At 43.1% G+C, this 18,971-nt stretch overlaps 1 pseudogene; it reads left to right on the top strand.

Moving 5' to 3' along the window:
• The window catches only part of LOC137533603 (uncharacterized), a 47,206-nt pseudogene extending 32,583 nt beyond the window's left edge, over nt 1–14,623 (top strand).
• Nucleotides 14,624–18,971: the final 4,348 nt, after the last annotated feature.

Raw genomic sequence — 18,971 nt, forward strand, 5'->3', positions numbered from 1 at the left:
GGAGCACTGTTCAAGTGATCATTCAGAAATGGAAGGAGTATGACACAACTGTAAACCTACCAAGACAAGGCCATCCACCTAAACTCACAGGCCGAACAAGGAGAGCGCTGATCAGAAATGCAGTCAAGAGGCCCATGGTGACTCTGGACGAGCTGCAGAGATCTACAGCTCAGGTGGGGGGATCTGTCCATAGGACAACTATTAGTCATGCACTGCACAAAGTTGGCCTTTATGGAAGAGTGGCAAGAAGTATATATATATTATATTACATTGCATAATTCTGTCATATTTGCACTTACAAGCCACGCTCTGTATTTTAAACTATAACACATGCAGAGCTACTGACCCTTTCAACTTCCCTGCAGTAAAAATCTTATCTAAATCTGTCTTTATTTCTTTGATGTATAAGTGCTCCAGAAAACAGCAACTGGTGGCTCAGAAAGGCTCTTATGCATAGATAATTGGAGTTTCCTAAAGGGACTTGAGCAGTAAAAATAAAAAAAAAACTTGAAATCTGGACTTACCTGGGGCTTCCACCAGCCCCCCATAGCCCGCAAGGTTCCCCGACATCCTCTTCGGCTCCTACTTGGTCCCGCTAGCGGCTCTGGTCATCCGACTGAAATGTGTTCCCCTCCCCCAAACTAGCTACAGACTAGCGACAAACTAATGGTCGCTATCCTCCTTTGCCCTGCCAACCTTCAATCAAATTGTTTCCCCCGCATTGCTCCCCCACCTCACTCCTCCGCCTCCTCCAATCGGGAGCTAAGCCATGACCCAAGGAAGTACTTCCGGGTTGCAGCCATCTTGGATTCGTCTGCCAGTGATCAGAGGCTGCGGAGGATGAGTGGAGCCATGGAGAGTGGCACAGATGCATCCGGGAGGTGGCGTGGACCAAGTAGTATTTTTTTTTTTTTTTAATCTTGTGATGCCGCCTCGGGTTCTTTTTAAAGAGACACTGAAGCGAGAATAAATCTCGCTTCAGAGCTTATATTCAGCAGGGGCATGTGTGCCCCTGCTAAAACGCCGCTATCCCGCGGCTAAACAGGGGTCCCTTACCTCACAAATCCCCCCTGCAAAATCCGCGACCAACTTGGTCGTAGATTTTGCTGCTGTTGAGGCAGGGCTAACGGCTGCAGCCCTGCCTCTCAGCGCCGTCTATCAGCGGCGCATCGCGGCCTTTCCCCCGCCCCTCTCAGCGAAGGAAGACTGAGAGGGGCGGGGGAGAGGCGGAGATGCGCGCTGATAAGACGCGCATGGAGGTAGGGCTGCGGCCATTAGCCCTGCCTCACCAGGAAGAGATCCCCGGGACTCCACGAGGGGATTTGGGAGGTAACGGACTCCCGTTTAGCCGCGGGATATCGGCGTTTTAGCAGGGGCACACATGCCTCTGCTGAATATAAGCTCTGAAGCGAGATTTATTCTCGCTTCAGACTCTCTTTAAGCTGGCATACTAACGATTACACTTCTTGGTATTGTACATTACCCAACAACAGTCTCAGTAGTTCAGTACTGCAGGTCGCTCTAATAGCATAACTTGCGGTACACTGCAGTGTCAGTAGTAAGGATAATATTGCAGTGCAGTGTCAATATTACCATGCTTTCGTGCATCAGGCCCAATGACACTTGAATTAATTAAGGACAAGTGCTAGATTTGGAAAGTTAAAGGACACCTAAAGTGAGAGGTATAATGAGGCTGCCAAATTATTTCCTTTTAAACGATACTAGTTGCCTGGCAGTCCTGCTGAACTCTTCGGCTGCAGTAGTGTCTGAACCACACACCTGAAATAAGCATGTAGCTAATCCAGTCAGACTTCAGTCAGAGCACCTGATCTGCATGATTCTTCAGGGTCTATGGCTTCCAGGCAACTGGCATTGTTTAAGGGGAAATAACTATGGCAGCCTCCATATTTCTCACTTCAGGTTTCCTTTAATGTTAGGGGTTGGTAGAGGATAGAACTAATGACTAGGATTAGACATCGGGAAGGACTTGACACTGCACATATACACAAATACAGTGGTTAAACATTCGTTAGTGCTGGTGTGCTCTGTCCACTGGTTCAGTTTGCAGAGAGATGCATTTCTGGGCAATAAGGACACTAACGTACAGTTGCCACAGTTGCAAAAGTAGCGCATGTCTAGTTTTTCTGAATTTTGAATTGAGTCTCCTAATTGAGATATAGAGATTTAGGAGGCGCCCTTAGGATACGCTTTAAAAATAAACAAATATGGACGCTCAGAACTCACATACAATAAGAATGTATAAAAATGTATAAAAGAAATACAGTATATGTACCACTGCACTGTATAGAACCTACATAGTAAAAACCTAGTAGTTTGTATTCATTACATATTCTATATTAGGTAATTTTTAAATGAAACAGACACCCAGATATGTTTATAGCATATTGCCAAGTAATTTACATAGATTAGGTAAGAATAGTAATAGGGTCTCTTCAGATCTATATAGGTATTGACAGCAGTAAAAGTGCATCCAGAACTACATAGTTATAAAATGCCACAAGGTATATTAAAAACCATTTAGAATAATCAATAAAAAAACAGCATTGATAGCAGAGGTATTTGTAGACAGATGGTAGTATTGAAAAATCCATATACATATCCCATATAAGCATGGTATTGCTGTATCAGTGTCCCATATAAGTGAGGCACAGAGGGTAGGCTATTTAGAATACTGTAGAAGGCGTGCAAGGGAGGAAAAGACTGGGCGCCATTACCTGCCGTTAGGTGGGAAGGTCTAATATAGTTTTTTGCAGTCAAACGAATGGAGGAAAGGTGGGAGAGTGGCGTCAGCGCTCAGAAGCACTGTGCGCTGCGTCGTCAGAGGGCAGGGTGGAAGGAGGAGGCATGGGGAGTGAACGTAGGATAGGTTGCTGTAGCAATATGTAAATGAACCTAGGTTAGGTGGCTAGCCAGTAGGGCGGAAGTGACGTAATATGGGGGGAGAGGTGACGCGTGTGATGCGCCCGATGCGTTCCAAGAGCGGGAACGCGAGGAGAGGAAGTCACGAGACCTTAAGTCATGTGACTGGTATCCATGGTGATGAGACGCTGTAAGCGGAGGGAGGAATACCTTTGTATGCCCTAAGTTAGGGAGATCGATGTGGTCACGTGATTGTGTGCCATGTGACCTGTAGTCAGGGCAACCAGATGCTAAGAGGAAGGGCTGTTCTTTGTATGATAGTAGGAAGAAGTGGTAATAACGCTAATGGGGCATAATTGGCAGAAATTAAAAATGGATGTTATATGTTAAGGGGAATTTTAGGGAAAGTACGGTATATGATAAAGAATGGATTAAATCTATGCGTCCTAGTGACTAGTGGAAATAGTTGCTGGCAGTTAAAAGGGGGCCGGTCTTAGTATGGTAGGAGTCAAGCCTTCAGGTACTGATTGTAGGGAGAGGATTAAAGGCCTGAATGCTGGATAAGAGGGGGAGGGGCATGTAGAGCGTAGTATTCTATATGTTAAAGGGGATTGTAGGTGCAAAAAAAGGGAGATGTGGGGGGCCTTTTATTCCCACTTCTATGGGGTAGCGATTAATGAATCATAGGATTATGGGACCTAGTAAAACAAAATTCAAAGTTTCAAAGATGCATAAGCGTATAAAGTTTAGATTAAATACATATGTTCTTGATTTGTAAAAATGTACATAAGGTATAAAACTAGATTTAAAAAAATGCAGAATAGTTAAAAACAAAGTATACGACAGAGTAGTTAAAGATTATACATACATTTTATACTAATTTATATTGTATGAATCCCTCATTATAAAATTTGGGCTTCGGTATTGGAATCCCCTTCATATAGACATATGTTGGCCTTCTGTTATTCAAAAACTATATAGGGGTAAGAAAGGATTTGCTGAGGTGGGGAAAAAGGGATAGGCAGGGAGGGTAGGGGGCAGGGAAGGGGATAGGTGTGGGGGGGGGGGGGAGGAGAACATAGGTAAAGGCAAGGATGGGAGAGGAAAAAGGACTGGGTAAAAGGATGACACGGAGTGGGCGATGGTAGAAAGGGACTCATCATGGGTTATGCTCTAGGCAAATGTTCAGGCCTTCTGGCTGGAGGGTCCTGAGTTTAAAGACCCAGAACATTTCTCTTGCTTTTAATCTATCTTTACGGTTAGCCACGTCGGGAGGTATGTGTTCTATAGGACAGACATCCACTGTATTGGGGTCTTGATTGGGGAATTTTCTATGGTGTTGAGATAAGCCATGCGCCTCCTACATTTCTATAACTTGTTACGCCACCCAAAGAGGTAGGGTCTTCATGACATCCTTGAAATGAAGGATGTTTTCAAAGAAGCTGTGACCTATCCCTAGAAAGACCAAGTGGGGACGGGATTTCCCCACATGCCTAGCAGAGTGGTTGCCTCATATAGCAACCCAGACTTGTGAGTATTATATACGCTTACGTTCGGTTAATTATCTTATGATAAGTAACTGTGGTATGTGCGCTCCTTTCATAAATTAGACAGAATTCAGTATAAAATATACTCCTACACACTGACACGTGGATCGCCGTACAATTGGGTGGGTATGACCACCCTAAATAATGCAACAGAATAGTAAGTGCGGCGCTCTACACCTGTCAGTTTAAAGTGTCTAAGACACTAATAACTATACCACAAGTCCCAGAAAATTGTCCATAAATCACATTTGAATTTTGAAAGTTCTCCGCTCCCCTTCAGCAGTGACAAGCAATTAGCATATCAAAAGGTATCGCTCTCACCAAATCCATAGGCTGATTAATTACAGTCAGCAAGCTCACATTATACAGTAGATATGGCCCACGTGTCCAGCTTCTTCCTCCTGGTTATGCTCAGATAGGAAAAAACAGCAAATAGCATAATATTGTTGGGACCATATTGAGAAAATCCTCCACCAAGAATAACAGCACCAATCTGTGCCAGGAAGCTACAAGGTCACCACCACTCCGTGCATCCACACATAGTAAGACTGAAGGCTTACCAGAGGGAATGGCTGACCACTACAGTTCAGCAGAAACGCATCTTGTCCAATCCTTCAGTAATTAATTCACAGCCTTCTCCCTTAATAAAGCTCAAAGGAGAAGTGACATAGCGTAACTCCGTTTATTTAAAACATTTAAAACGAGTAGTAGCACACTCACAATCAGTTATAAGAACATGCGCATATATGTATATAAAAACTTCAGGACGTCCTCACCACCGCCGCTCAGCGCGTCTCCACTCTTGCCACGAGGCCACGCCCTACCGGTTTCGTCATATGACTCATCAGGGGCTCGCCTACGTGGCTGCGTGGAGACGCTTTTAAGCTTCCGCATATGTCAAACTTCCGCATATGCAACATATCTATTGGTGACGGCGGCCATTTTTAGAGCAGCTCAGATTGATACGCATTAGCCTGATCTGACAATGCAGGCATGGCTGTGTGCGCATCTCCCCGCATCTTCATAGCTGCACATTGTAGACACAATAACATGAGTACAATTAAAACATACATCTAACGGTAAAAAAACAGAACAATGGGAATATTGCACATACTTAGAACATTAATACATTTCATAAAAAGCGCCGCAGCGTGACTTCCTCTAAGCCTCTTCGTATCTCATATTACATAAAGTGTACATTGTCAGGACCATATAAATCTATCCTGTCCCCCTGGATGCCCACCTATCCAAAACCATAATGGCACCTAACATATAGTGCTTCTGTAAATGTATGCACATATAGTGTAATTTCATCAGCACCCACAATTAGATCACCCCCCCCATCACCCCTCACATAGATATCATGACAAATATATATGGGCTAGTCCCAGCACCCCAGTAGAGACCACCCGTATCACCCAACCTTAACACATGCGATCCCCCCTGTATCTGTGACACCCAGGGTCCTTACCCATTGATATTAGCTGGAATCCCTGTGTGTGACAGAAACAGAAACCTATAAGCCCCCTCATACATCCTAACATTTTAACTTGCCCTTATTGGTGAGCTGTGATAAATTCATTAAACCACTCCTCCCATTTTTTTCCCAGAACATTATATACATTGGATTGCCGCAATATAATGATACATTCAAATTTAGCCCCAACAGTTCCCAATACACCCAGAACCCTCCTAATTAGTGAAAAAATATCAAATAACTATCACCTCTCACTCCCCCTACCTAATCATCCGAAATGAAGCAATTCAGATCCAGGTCCACGTTAACCCCCTTGGTTTCATTGTTCCCATCTGGTAAATCCACTTTGTTTCTAATTTTGAAATCTCCCTTATTTTGTTACAACCTCTCCATTTGGTGGTCAGCTTTTGCAGTGCCGAAAACTGCATAAGTGAAGCATCACAGTTGTGCTTCTCCTTGAAATGTTTTGACAGACTATGATTTTGAAATCCCTTTTTTATATTATTAACATGTTCATTAACCCTTGATTTTAGCATCCTTTTTGTACGTCCGATGTATTGAAGGCCACACGGGCACCAAATGAGATAAATCACATGTGTACTGGCGCAAGTGATAAATTCCCTAATAGGGAACTGCTCGCCAGTGCTGTGAGATACATTTGACAACATTTTACATGCCTTAGCCTCGATGCAGGGATTACATTTCTTACAGGGAAAAAATCCTTTTAAGCCACATATGTCAGTTTTATTGTTGAGTTTCGGTTCGTCAATGCATGTTTTGACCAGTGATCTCTGTAAATTTCTAGCCCTCCTATAAAAGAATTTAGGGCACCTGGGTAACTGAACTTTTAACACTGGGTCGTTTAACAGTAGACCCCAGTATCTTTTTATTATCCGTTCAATCTCTTTATGCTGGGAATTGTAGTCCAACATAATAGCATAGTCAAACTTTCCATCCTGTATTGGTTTAATTTTATCTATAAGCATCTCATTCCTATCCCGATGTTTGATGGCTGCCATTTCCTTTCTTAGAGGGGTCTCCTGATAGCCCTTTTCCAGGAATCTACCCAACAGCATTTCGGCCTGTTCATCATAATCTTTCAAATCAGAGCAATTCCTTCCGAGTCTTGTGAACTGGCTCCTAGGAATACTATTAAGCCAGTTTCGATGGTGACAACTCTTAATGGGTATATATGCGTTGCAGTCCGTTTGTTTAAAGAAAGTTCTCGTACCCACCCCTTGGTCATTTTTAAAGATGACCACATCTAGAAACTCAATGGATTCTTGACTCCAAACAGCTGTCAGTTTGATCCCTTTGCTGTTGGAATTCAACCATTCCACATATGTTTTTAATTCTTCCTCTGTGCCCTTCCAGACCCATACTAAGTCATCAATGTATCTTTTCCAGGAGGTTACATTATTGCTTTCGGACTGTGCCAGAACCTGCATCTCCCAATCATCCATAAAAATATTTGCCACACTTGGTGCATATTTTGCACCCATGGCACAGCCTAGAACTTGTAAATAAAATTGATCTCCGTACCAGAAATAATTGTGGGTTAACGAGAACTGGAGTAGTTGTAGAATGAACTTAATTTGTTCGGCATCCAGGTCAGTGTAGATGTTTAGGCCCTGTCTTACCGTTCGAATAGCTTCGTCATGTGGTATGATGGTATATAATGCACTGACGTCTGCCGTTACCAAAAAATGTCTGTCATCCACCTCTACGCCACCCAATTCTTGCAAGAGCTGTTTGGTATCTTTTAATAGCAGCGTTAATTTCTTAACAACGGGTTGTAGGAATGTATCTATATATTCCCCAATCCTCTGATTGAGGGATTCGATGCCACTGATAATGGGTCTGCCAGGGGGATTCACCAAATCTTTGTGTATTTTAGGATTTATATACATTACAGGGATCCTTCGTGCATCTAATAGCAGGTATTTAAACTCTGCATCATTGAGAATTCCCCTATCAAGGCCTTCTTTTAAAAGGATCCTTAGTTCACTCATATATTGCCTTGTAGGGTCACCTCTCAATTTTTCATACGTTTGTGAATCCGCCAAAATCCGCTTCATTTCTCTCCGATACTGGTCTACATGCATGACTACCACTCCTCCCCCTTTGTCAGCTGGCCTAATCAATACTTCTTTTCTCCGGCTCAGCTCCCCAATTGTCTTCATTTCCCCCCCATTTTTGATTGTATGGATTTTTTCAAGGTCTTTAAGGACCATCGATTTAAATACCTGCACCGTGCTTTCCTTGGATACATCAGGTGGGTTAAACGTGGACCTGTTCCTCAAAGTAGTGTGTACAAACCCCTTTGTGCTATCAAAATTATTAGCCCTGGTTGTGGGTCCTTCTTTTGAAAGGAAATACTTTTTAATATTCAATTTCCTAACGTATTTGTTCACGTCAATGCATACTCCAAATTTGTCCAGGCCCTGCTTCGGGGCATACTTCAACCCTTTATCAAGAATGTGCAATTCATTTTGGGATAACGGAACCCCACTAATATTAAATATCCCCTTTCCCTTCTCTATCTCCTTCTTTTTACTACTTCTCCCTCCTCTTCGTCCTCGTCTAGTCCTCTTTTCCTGAAAAACCTGTGATTGTGCTCCATTTCTTCCCAGTCTACTCTGGGTGACCCTCCCCCCAAAAAATGATGGTGAATGGTCTCAGCTGCTTGTCTGTCCAAGGGTTCATAACGATTGAACGTAGGCAGAGAGTCCTGTCTCGGATCTCTTATTGGATGTTGTTGGCCAAAATTCTCATTATATTTCCTTGGTTCATATCGAATATGGGGTGCTGGGGCATAACCTCCATCCCCATTTTTCCTTTGCAAATTCCTGTTCTTAGTATATCTAGGTTGTTGCCAACCCTCCTCCTGTGATTTCCTATTGGGATAGTGCGAGCCTCTTGGTGGCTGTTGGGCTTGATAGTGATCACCTGCATAAGGCCTAATCTCCTGTCTATACCTCCCCTCCTCAGCTCTGACTACGCTTAATCCCCCTTGGGTAGGTTGTGCTCGGGTGATCTCACCAAGTGGAGTTTGATCTTGGTTATTCCCATGTTCTCCGCTGGCACCTGCCTGCTTGGCCAACTCCTCTGTTTTTATCCTCTTAGCCTGTTCCACCTGCCATTTGTATGCTACTTTGCCTTTGTATTCCTGCCACTCATTCTGAAAGCGTCTGATTTTTATTTCACTCATCTCTTTCTCATTTTTTTGGACACATTTAGTTAACACACTTGCATTTTCAGTGAATTCTTCCTGATCCTTAAACTCTTCCATCTTATTTTTAATCCCATCAATCTCTTTCCCCAATCTCTCCAATCTATCCTGTTTCCTCCTCCCCAGAATCTTAAGGAGATTTATTCCACACTGATTTAGGAACTCTCCAAGCTCCCTATCATTTTCTTCACTTTCCTCTCCATCAGTGGGCAATATGTCCCACCTGAAACGTCTCGGTATAATGCCCTCCTTTGCATGTTTATTCAGGCTCGCCAGATCCCACCAAGCATTTGATTCTTTAATCATTAAGTTTTGCAATTGTCTGAAAAGTGTATCTAAACTTTGATGCTCAGTATTAAGCTGTTTATCAAAAATCTTATCTAAATCAATCTGGCCCCTACTCCTTATATTAAACATATCCATCTCCAATAAGTATGCAGCACCACCACCAATACTGTACAATTGCAATAAGTAACTGTGGTATGTGCGCTCCTTTCATAAATTAGACAGAATTCAGTATAAAATATACTCCTACACACTGACACGTGGATCGCCGTACAATTGGGTGGGTATGACCACCCTAAATAATGCAACAGAATAGTAAGTGCGGCGCTCTACACCTGTCAGTTTAAAGTGTCTAAGACACTAATAACTATACCACAAGTCGCAGAAAATTGTCCATAAATCACATTTGAATTTTGAAAGTTCTCCGCTCCCCTTCAGCAGTGACAAGCAATTAGCATATCAAAAGGTATCGCTCTCACCAAATCCATAGGCTGATTAATTACAGTCAGCAAGCTCGCATTATACAGTAGATATGGCCCACGTGTCCAGCTTCTTCCTCCTGGTTATGCTCAGATAGGAAAAAACAGCAAATAGCATAATATTGTTGGGACCATATTGAGAAAATCCTCCACCAAGAATAACAGCACCAATCTGTGCCAGGAAGCTACAAGGTCACCACCACTCCGTGCATCCACACATAGTAAGACTGAAGGCTTACCAGAGGGAATGGCTGACCACTACAGTTCAGCAGAAACGCATCTTGTCCAATCCTTCAGTAATTAATTCACAGCCTTCTCCCTTAATAAAGCTCAAAGGAGAAGTGACATAGCGTAACTCCGTTTATTTAAAACATTTAAAACGAGTAGTAGCACACTCACAATCAGTTATAAGAACATGCGCATATATGTATATAAAAACTTCAGGACGTCCTCACCACCGCCGCTCAGCGCGTCTCCACTCTTGCCACGAGGCCACGCCCTACCGGTTTCGTCATATGACTCATCAGGGGCTCGCCTACGTGGCTGCGTGGAGACGCTTTTAAGCTTCCGCATATGTCAAACTTCCGCATATGCAACATATCTATTGGTGACGGCGGCCATTTTTAGAGCAGCTCAGATTGATACGCATTAGCCTGATCTGACAATGCAGGCATGGCTGTGTGCGCATCTCCCCGCATCTTCATAGCTGCACATTGTAGACACAATACCATGAGTACAATTAAAACATACATCTAACGGTAAAAAAACAGAACAATGGGAATATTGCACATACTTAGAACATTAATACATTTCATAAAAAGCGCCGCAGCGTGACTTCCTCTAAGCCTCTTCGTATCTCATATTACATAAAGTGTACATTGTCAGGACCATATAAATCTATCCTGTCCCCCTGGATGCCCACCTATCCAAAACCATAATGGCACCTAACATATAGTGCCTCTGTAAATGTATGCACATATAGTGTAATTTCATCAGCACCCACAATTAGATCACCCCCCCATCACCCCTCACATAGATATCATGACAAATATATATGGGCTAGTCCCAGCACCCCAGTAGAGACCACCCGTATCACCCAACCTTAACACATGCGATCCCCCCTGTATCTGTGACACCCAGGGTCCTTACCCATTGATATTAGCTGGAATCCCTGTGTGTGACAGAAACAGAAACCTATAAGCCCCCTCATACATCCTAACATTTTAACTTGCCCTTCTTGGTGAGCTGTGATAAATTCATTAAACCACTCCTCCCATTTTTTCCCCCCGAACATTATATACATTGGATTGCCGCAATATAATGATACATTCAAATTTAGCCCCAACAGTTCCCAATACACCCAGAACCCTCCTAATTAGTGAAAAAATATCAAATCTTACTCCCCCTACCTAATCATCCGAAATGAAGTAATTCAGATCCAGGTCCACGTTAACCCCCTTGGTTTCATTGTTCCCATCTGGTAAATCCACTTTGTTTCTAATTTTGAAATCTCCCTTATTTTGTTACAACCTCTCCATTTGGTGGTCAGCTTTTGCAGTGCCGAAAACTGCATAAGTGAAGCATCACAGTTGTGCTTCTCCTTGAAATGTTTTGACAGACTATGATTTTGAAATCCCTTTTTTTATATTATTAACATGTTCATTAACCCTTGATTTTAGCATCCTTTTTGTACGTCCGATGTATTGAAGGCCACACGGGCACCAAATGAGATAAATCACATGTGTACTGGCGCAAGTGATAAATTCCCTAATAGGGAACTGCTCGCCAGTGCTGTGAGATACATTTGACAACATTTTACATGCCTTAGCCTCGATGCAGGGATTACATTTCATACAGGGAAAAAATCCTTTTAAGCCACATATGTCAGTTTTATTGTTGAGTTTCGGTTCGTCAATGTATCATTATATTGCGGCAATCCAATGTATATAATGTTCGGGGGAAAAAATTGGGAGGAGTGGTTTAATGAATTTATCACAGCTCACCAAGAAGGGCAAGTTAAAATGTTAGGATGTATGAGGGGGCTTATAGGTTTCTGTTTCTGTCACACACAGGGATTCCAGCTAATATCAATGGGTAAGGACCCTGGGTGTCACAGATACAGGGGGGATCGCATGTGTTAAGGTTGGGTGATACGGGTGGTCTCTACTGGGGTGCTGGGACTAGCCCATATATATTTGTCATGATATCTATGTGAGGGGTGATGGGGGGGTGATCTAATTGTGGGTGCTGATGAAATTACACTATATGTGCATACATTTACAGAAGCACTATATGTTAGGTGCCATTATGGTTTTGGATAGGTGGGCATCCAGGGGGACAGGATAGATTTATATGGTCCTGACAATGTACACTTTATGTAATATGAGATACGAAGAGGCTTAGAGGAAGTCACGCTGCGGCGCTTTTTATGAAATGTATTAATGTTCTAAGTATGTGCAATATTCCCATTGTTCTGTTTTTTTACCGTTAGATGTATGTTTTAATTGTACTCATGGTATTGTGTCTACAATGTGCAGCTATGAAGATGCGGGGAGATGCGCACACAGCCATGCCTGCATTGTCAGATCAGGCTAATGCGTATCAATCTGAGCTGCTCTAAAAATGGCCGCCGTCACCAATAGATATGTTGCATATGCGGAAGTTTGACATATGCGGAAGCTTAAAAGCGTCTCCACGCAGCCACGTAGGCGAGCCCCTGATGAGTCATATGACGAAACCGGTAGGGCGTGGCCTCGTGGCAAGAGTGGAGACGCGCTAAGCGGCGGTGGTGAGGACGTCCTGAAGTTTTTATATACATATATGCGCATGTTCTTATAACTGATTGTGAGTGTGCTACTACTCGTTTTAAATGTTTTAAATAAACGGAGTTACGCTATGTCACTTCTCCTTTGAGCTTTATTAAGGGAGAAGGCTGTGAATTAATTACTGAAGGATTGGACAAGATGCGTTTCTGCTGAACTGTAGTGGTCAGCCATTCCCTCTGGTAAGCCTTCAGTCTTACTATGTGTGGATGCACGGAGTGGTGGTGACCTTGTAGCTTCCTGGCACAGATTGGTGCTGTTATTCTTGGTGGAGGATTTTCTCAATATGGTCCCAACAATATTATGCTATTTGCTGTTTTTTCCTATCTGAGCATAACCAGGAGGAAGAAGCTGGACACGTGGGCCATATCTACTGTATAATGCGAGCTTGCTGACTGTAATTAATCAGCCTATGGATTTGGTGAGAGCGATACCTATTGATATGCTAATTGCTTGTCACTGCTGAAGGGGAGCGGAGAACTTTCAAAATTCAAATGTGATTTATGGACAATTTTCTGGGACTTGTGGTATAGTTATTAGTGTCTTAGACACTTTAAACTGACAGGTGTAGAGCGCCGCACTTACTATTCTGTTGAATTATCTTATGATAATACACCAAAAGGGCTCCCGGTGTCCCTGTTTGTTCTTTTGTGTTTTACTATAGTTAATTGAGATGGAAAGATGCTTCCTACTTATACCCTCTTACCCTGAAATTAAGACATCCCCTGAAAGTAAGCTCTAGGAATTCCGAGCATGCTCAAAATATAAGCCCTACCCCGAAAGTAAGCCCTAGCTGCAGTAAGGGGAAAAGCATGGCAACTTGTCTGTCTGGAGCCAATGGTCTCACAAGCAGGACCAAGGCTCCCGCATTGGGCCAATCACTGCACTTACTGCTACTCAGCGAGTGCAGTGATCAGCCCATTAACAGAGCCATGGTCCAGCCTACGTGATCATCAGCTCCAATAGAGACACAAGTTGCCGTACTTCTTCCCCATAGGCTGAAGATCGGGAAGGGGGATATTGCAGGACATGGGGGGCAGCGCGATATGGAGCTAGGGGTAAGAGGAGGACACAGGGGACACTAGGAGGCCATAGGGTTACATGGGACACTTTAGTTTAGGGGATATAGGAGGACACGGATACAGAGGGGGACACCAGGAGGACACTAAAAGGTACAAAGGGGGCAGAGGCACACAATAGGTGGATCCAGCAGAGGAAGATGTGGCGCAGTGGGGAAGGCAGGAGGACAAATAGCACAGGAACTTGTGTGTTCATAAAAATCTAAGACATCCCCTGAAAATAAGCCCTAGCACAACATTTAGAGCAACAATGAATATAAAACACTTTTATTTTCAGGGAAACGCAGGTATTAAATTCCAAATACTTGACGTGGATCAAAATATGACTTTGACAATTTGTTTTGTTTTTAATGAAAGCAGATTTTCTTACAAACGTCTCTTCCCTTTCAGTAACACCAGATTGAGCGAGGAAGCTCTGGTTGTCTTGGCCAACTTGTACTCTTTGCGCGTTTTGGATATTTCAAACAACCTGCACCTGACCAGCGAGACTATCCTGGCCTTCAGAAAGATGACCTCCAACAGAATCGGCTTAATTCTCGAGCGGCCCATTGATAGCATGAAGTACTGCTGCTGGTGAATTGCAATCTAAAATAAATGCTGAGGATCTCTGTTGCTTCCTAACACATTCCGCACCACTTCACACCGCCTGGGAAATATTATTTATTAAAAAAAAAAAAAATGCTGATTTTTCAAAGTTCTTATTTATTTTACAAGCTTTTTGAGTGATGGTATTTTGCAAAGAGAAGAAAATGATACCTTCAATATTTTTCTTCTTAGCCTTTAGTCTTTGAAATTTACGAATAAAATTTAGCTATGAACATATTGGATTCTTTTTCCAAGCAATAATTGTCTGACAAGACTTAAATCCGTTGTTACAGAATCTCCTGTCTTTTTTCACTGATCCTCTTTCTTGTTTCTTCTCAATGAAATTGTACTTTTTTACATTATACCTCTGAGTAATGCATTCTTACAAACTGTATATGCTGGGATAATTCTTCTGTTGTTAAGTGCCTATCTTTTTTTTTTTTTTACTTTTGTACATCTTTGAATTCCACTATATTGTAAGTAGCCCAAAAAACCTGTTAGTTGATGCTATATATTTTGACTATAATGATGTACGTAAATATTACCATTACCACGTCCCCATATGGTATATAATTGAAGCAACCCTGTATTGGATCCAGGGTTAGGGCTATTGTGCATGGAGTCATATGTCACTGTCTTCAACCTTTACTCAGACTTAAAGAGAACCTGAGGTGTGTTTAAAGAATGTTATCTGCATACAGAGGCTGGATCTGCCTACACAGCCCAGCCTCTATTGCTATCCCAAACCCCACTAAGGTCCCCCTGCACTCTGCAATCCCTCATAAATCACAGCCGTGCTGTGAGGCTGTGTTTACATCTGTAGTGTCAGTCTCAGCTGCTCCCCCGCCTCCTGCATTGCTCCGGTCCCTGCCCCCGTCCCTTCCCTCCAATCAGCAGGGAGGGAAGGGATGCAGGCGGGGACCGGAGTTCTGCAGGAGGTGGGGAGAGCAGCAGACTGACACTATAAAGATAAACACAGCCAGCTCTGACAAGCTGTTTGTCAGCAGCGTGGCTGTGATTTATGAGGGATTGCAGAGTGCAGGGGGACCTTAGGGGGGTTTGGGATAGCAACAGAGGCTGGGCTGTATAGGCAGGTCCAGCCTCTGTATGCAGATAATATTCTTCAAGTCCACCTCGGGTTCTCTTTAAAGGACACCTGACGTGACATATGACATAATAAGATAAACAGAAGTACATTTAGTACTAGTCCTACTAAGAAATTGTTAGAAGTGTTTATCTGTTTTCCTGTACAGCAAATGTTAAAGTGACACTAAGGCAAAAAAAAAAACAACAAAAAACGTATAAGAATTGTACGTGTAGTACGGATAATTAGTAGAACATTGAAAATAAAAATGAGACTCTTTTCTTTATTACTAGTTATACTGTATAGCTGTTTTTCTATAACATTGCATCATTCTCTAATATTTGCAGTTTACAAATTACACTCTGTATTTTAAATGATGAAACAGAGCAGAGCTAATGATCCTTTGAACTTCCTGGTAGAAAAACCTTAAACAAACAAGAACCAGTTAAAGACAGCTTGAGATAAGTGCTTCAGAAAATAGCATTGCTCTCTGACTAAATTAGTTGGAGAGCTCAGAGGAGCTCTTTTGCATAGATAACTGGTTTCTTAACTCTTCCTGCACTGGAAACAATATGAGACTCCTATCTGTGCCACTAATGTTCTATTTCTTAGCTGTACTACACATACAAATCATTATCTCATAAGTTTATTTTTACTTCCGATTCTCTTAAGGCTGCTTACACACTAAGACGTTACAGGCGCACTTTAGTGCGCCTGTAACGCTCCCCCAACGCACAGCAATGTAACACAAGTGGGCTGTTCACACAGCCCACGTTGCGTTACATGTAACGCTGCACGTTCTCCGGAAAGTGCAGCATGCTACCGCGTTGGAGCGGCTATAGCCGCGTTAGACTGTTTGCACATGCGCAGTGGGGGGCGGAGAGGAGGCGGGGAGAGCCAGCTACAGTAGCCGCGCACATGGCTACTTAATATTCACTGCACTGGCGGCCGCTGATTGGCCGGCGGGACCACGTGATGCGGAGTGTCTCGCTCCGCATCACGTGGTCCCGCTGGCCAATCAGCGCCACTCTGGGAGACATTATAGGAATCGAGCCGCCTGACGCGGCTCACTCTACCGTCCTCACTTGCAGCACCATACGTTGTGTTAGGTGCACGTTATGCGACCTTAACGTAGCACCTAACGCAACGTCTTGGTGTGCAAGTAGCCTTAAACTAGAACTGTTGCATTCATGTAAAAAAGGCACCTGGAAAAAGGGTGCGTGGGATTGCCGCTAGTAGAATATCTGTAAAATTACAGATATTCAAATACTCAATTCTAATAAAATATCAGTAACCTTTACCAGTATTTTTCTATGCCTTAAAGAGACTCCGTAACAAAAATTGCATCCTGTTTTTTATCATCCTACAAGTTCCAAAAGCTATTCTAATGTGTTCTGGCTTACTGCAGCACTTTCTACTATCACCATCTCTGTAATAAATCAACTTATCTCTCTCTTGTCAGACTTGTCGGCCTGTGTCTGGAAGGCTGCCAAGTTCTTCAGTGTTGTGGTTCTGTGATGCATCTCCCCCCTCCAGGCCCCTCTCTGCACACTGCCTGTGTATTATTTAGATTAGGGCAGCTTCTCTCTTATCTTTTACAAGCTGGATAAATCCTCCTCTGAGCTGGCTGGGCTTTCACATACTGAGGAATTACATACAGGCAGAGCTGTCTGCACTCTGCAGGAAGAAACAGCCTGACACTTCAGTGGAAGATAGCTGCAGGGGGAAAGAAACACACAAATGATCTCTTGAGATTCAAAAGGAAGGGTGTATACAGCCTGCTAGTGTATGAATGTATTTTCTATGTGTGGACATACTGTACATCAACCTACTTCCTGTTTTGGTGGCCATTTTGTTTGTTTATAAACAAACTTTTTAAAACTGTTTTTAACCACTTTTAATGCGGCGAGGAGTGGCGAAATTGTGACAGAGGGTAATAGGAGATGTCCCCTAACGCACTGGTATGTTTACCTTTGTGCGATTTTAACAATACAGATTCTCTTTAAAGAGAACCTGAACTGAAAATTAATAGTCAAAATAAACATGCCCACGTCATATTTGCCTCCTGTGTAGTCTAATCATCAGTGGTTATCTCCTCTCCTGAGTCCTGTTTGCCCACTGTGGTCAATGGAATTCTGTCCTCCATCTTGAAAATGGCCATTACCCCATAACAGCTTCCTGGTCAGCACACTGTTAAACTGTAATATGGCCCACTTGAGCCATAGGGAAACATGGATATTACCTTGCACATTCAGTTGTAACTGACAGCAGCTGGTATATTTCAGTTTTTGACAAAATATTGTCAGAACTGGAAGGGATCACTGTACGAAGAAAATGGTGAGCTTCTGAGAGGAACTGACAGTGAGGTAAGTATGTAATATTCATTTGCAGCTACATCATGTGTTTATTTTAAATCATTTTACTCAGTTCAGGTTCCTTTTAAAGGAGAACTGTAGAGAGAGGTGTATGGAGGCTGCCATATTTATTTCCATTTAAGCAATACCAGTTGCCTGGCTATCCTGCTGATCCTCTGCCTCTAATACTTTAGCATGCAGCAAATCAGGTTTTTCTGACAATTTTGACAGATATGACAAGATTAGCTGCATGCTTGTTTCTGGTGCGATTCAGCCACATAGATCAGCAAGGCTGCCAGGCAACTGGTATTGCTTAAAAGGAAATAAATATGGCAGCCTCCATATACCTCTCACTACAGTTCTGCTTTAACCTAACCCTACTCTCACACATAACTTTACTGATGCCTAACGCTTCAAGAGAGCCCGAGATGGGATCAAAAAATGAAAAAAAAAAAAAAGTAGGTTACTTGATCCGTGGGGCTGAGCAGATCAGCTAGCCGCAAAAACCGCTGCTCCCGTGGGCTGCAATGGCCCACTTTCACTTTCGTGACCTCTGGGTCATGACGCTGCACTGAGAGATTGTGTGTCTCTCATAGTGTGCAGGGAGACGGGTGACCGGCAGGAGGCGCGGCCAGGGAGAGAGAGCTGCCCAATGGCAGTGCAGGAACGCCCCTTGCAGGTATTTTGAACAGGGAATTCCTCTCCCTGTGTTTACCTCCGATTTAGCAACACATCTTATCACTAAACTCGGGGGGCTATAGTGCGACGGTGGGGGGGCAGAGTACGGCCGTTGGGGGTACACAGAGCCATGCAGTGTTGCCAACCGTCAGTAAATTTACTGACAGTCAGTAAAAAAGTCAACAAATCTGGGCTGTCAGTAAAGTCAATAAAAAACTTTGTGGTGCCAGTAAAAAAACCTCTCTCTCCCAAAAGATCACAGCACTTACTGCTTATCAGTTCACGCATCACTCTGGAATGTACACTGCTCTAGCTAAAGGTGCCCATACATCTGTAGACTTGGTGGCCAGTCGACCGTCAGATAAGACAATTATTACTGATATTATAAAAATTGGTGCCACCAAGAGCATGCCTATACAATCAAACCAATTTCGGACCAAAATTGGTTGCATGTATCGATCGCATGTAT

This window comes from Hyperolius riggenbachi, chromosome 9 (assembly GCF_040937935.1).
Source record: "Hyperolius riggenbachi isolate aHypRig1 chromosome 9, aHypRig1.pri, whole genome shotgun sequence".
NCBI classification, from domain to species: Eukaryota; Metazoa; Chordata; class Amphibia; order Anura; family Hyperoliidae; genus Hyperolius; species Hyperolius riggenbachi.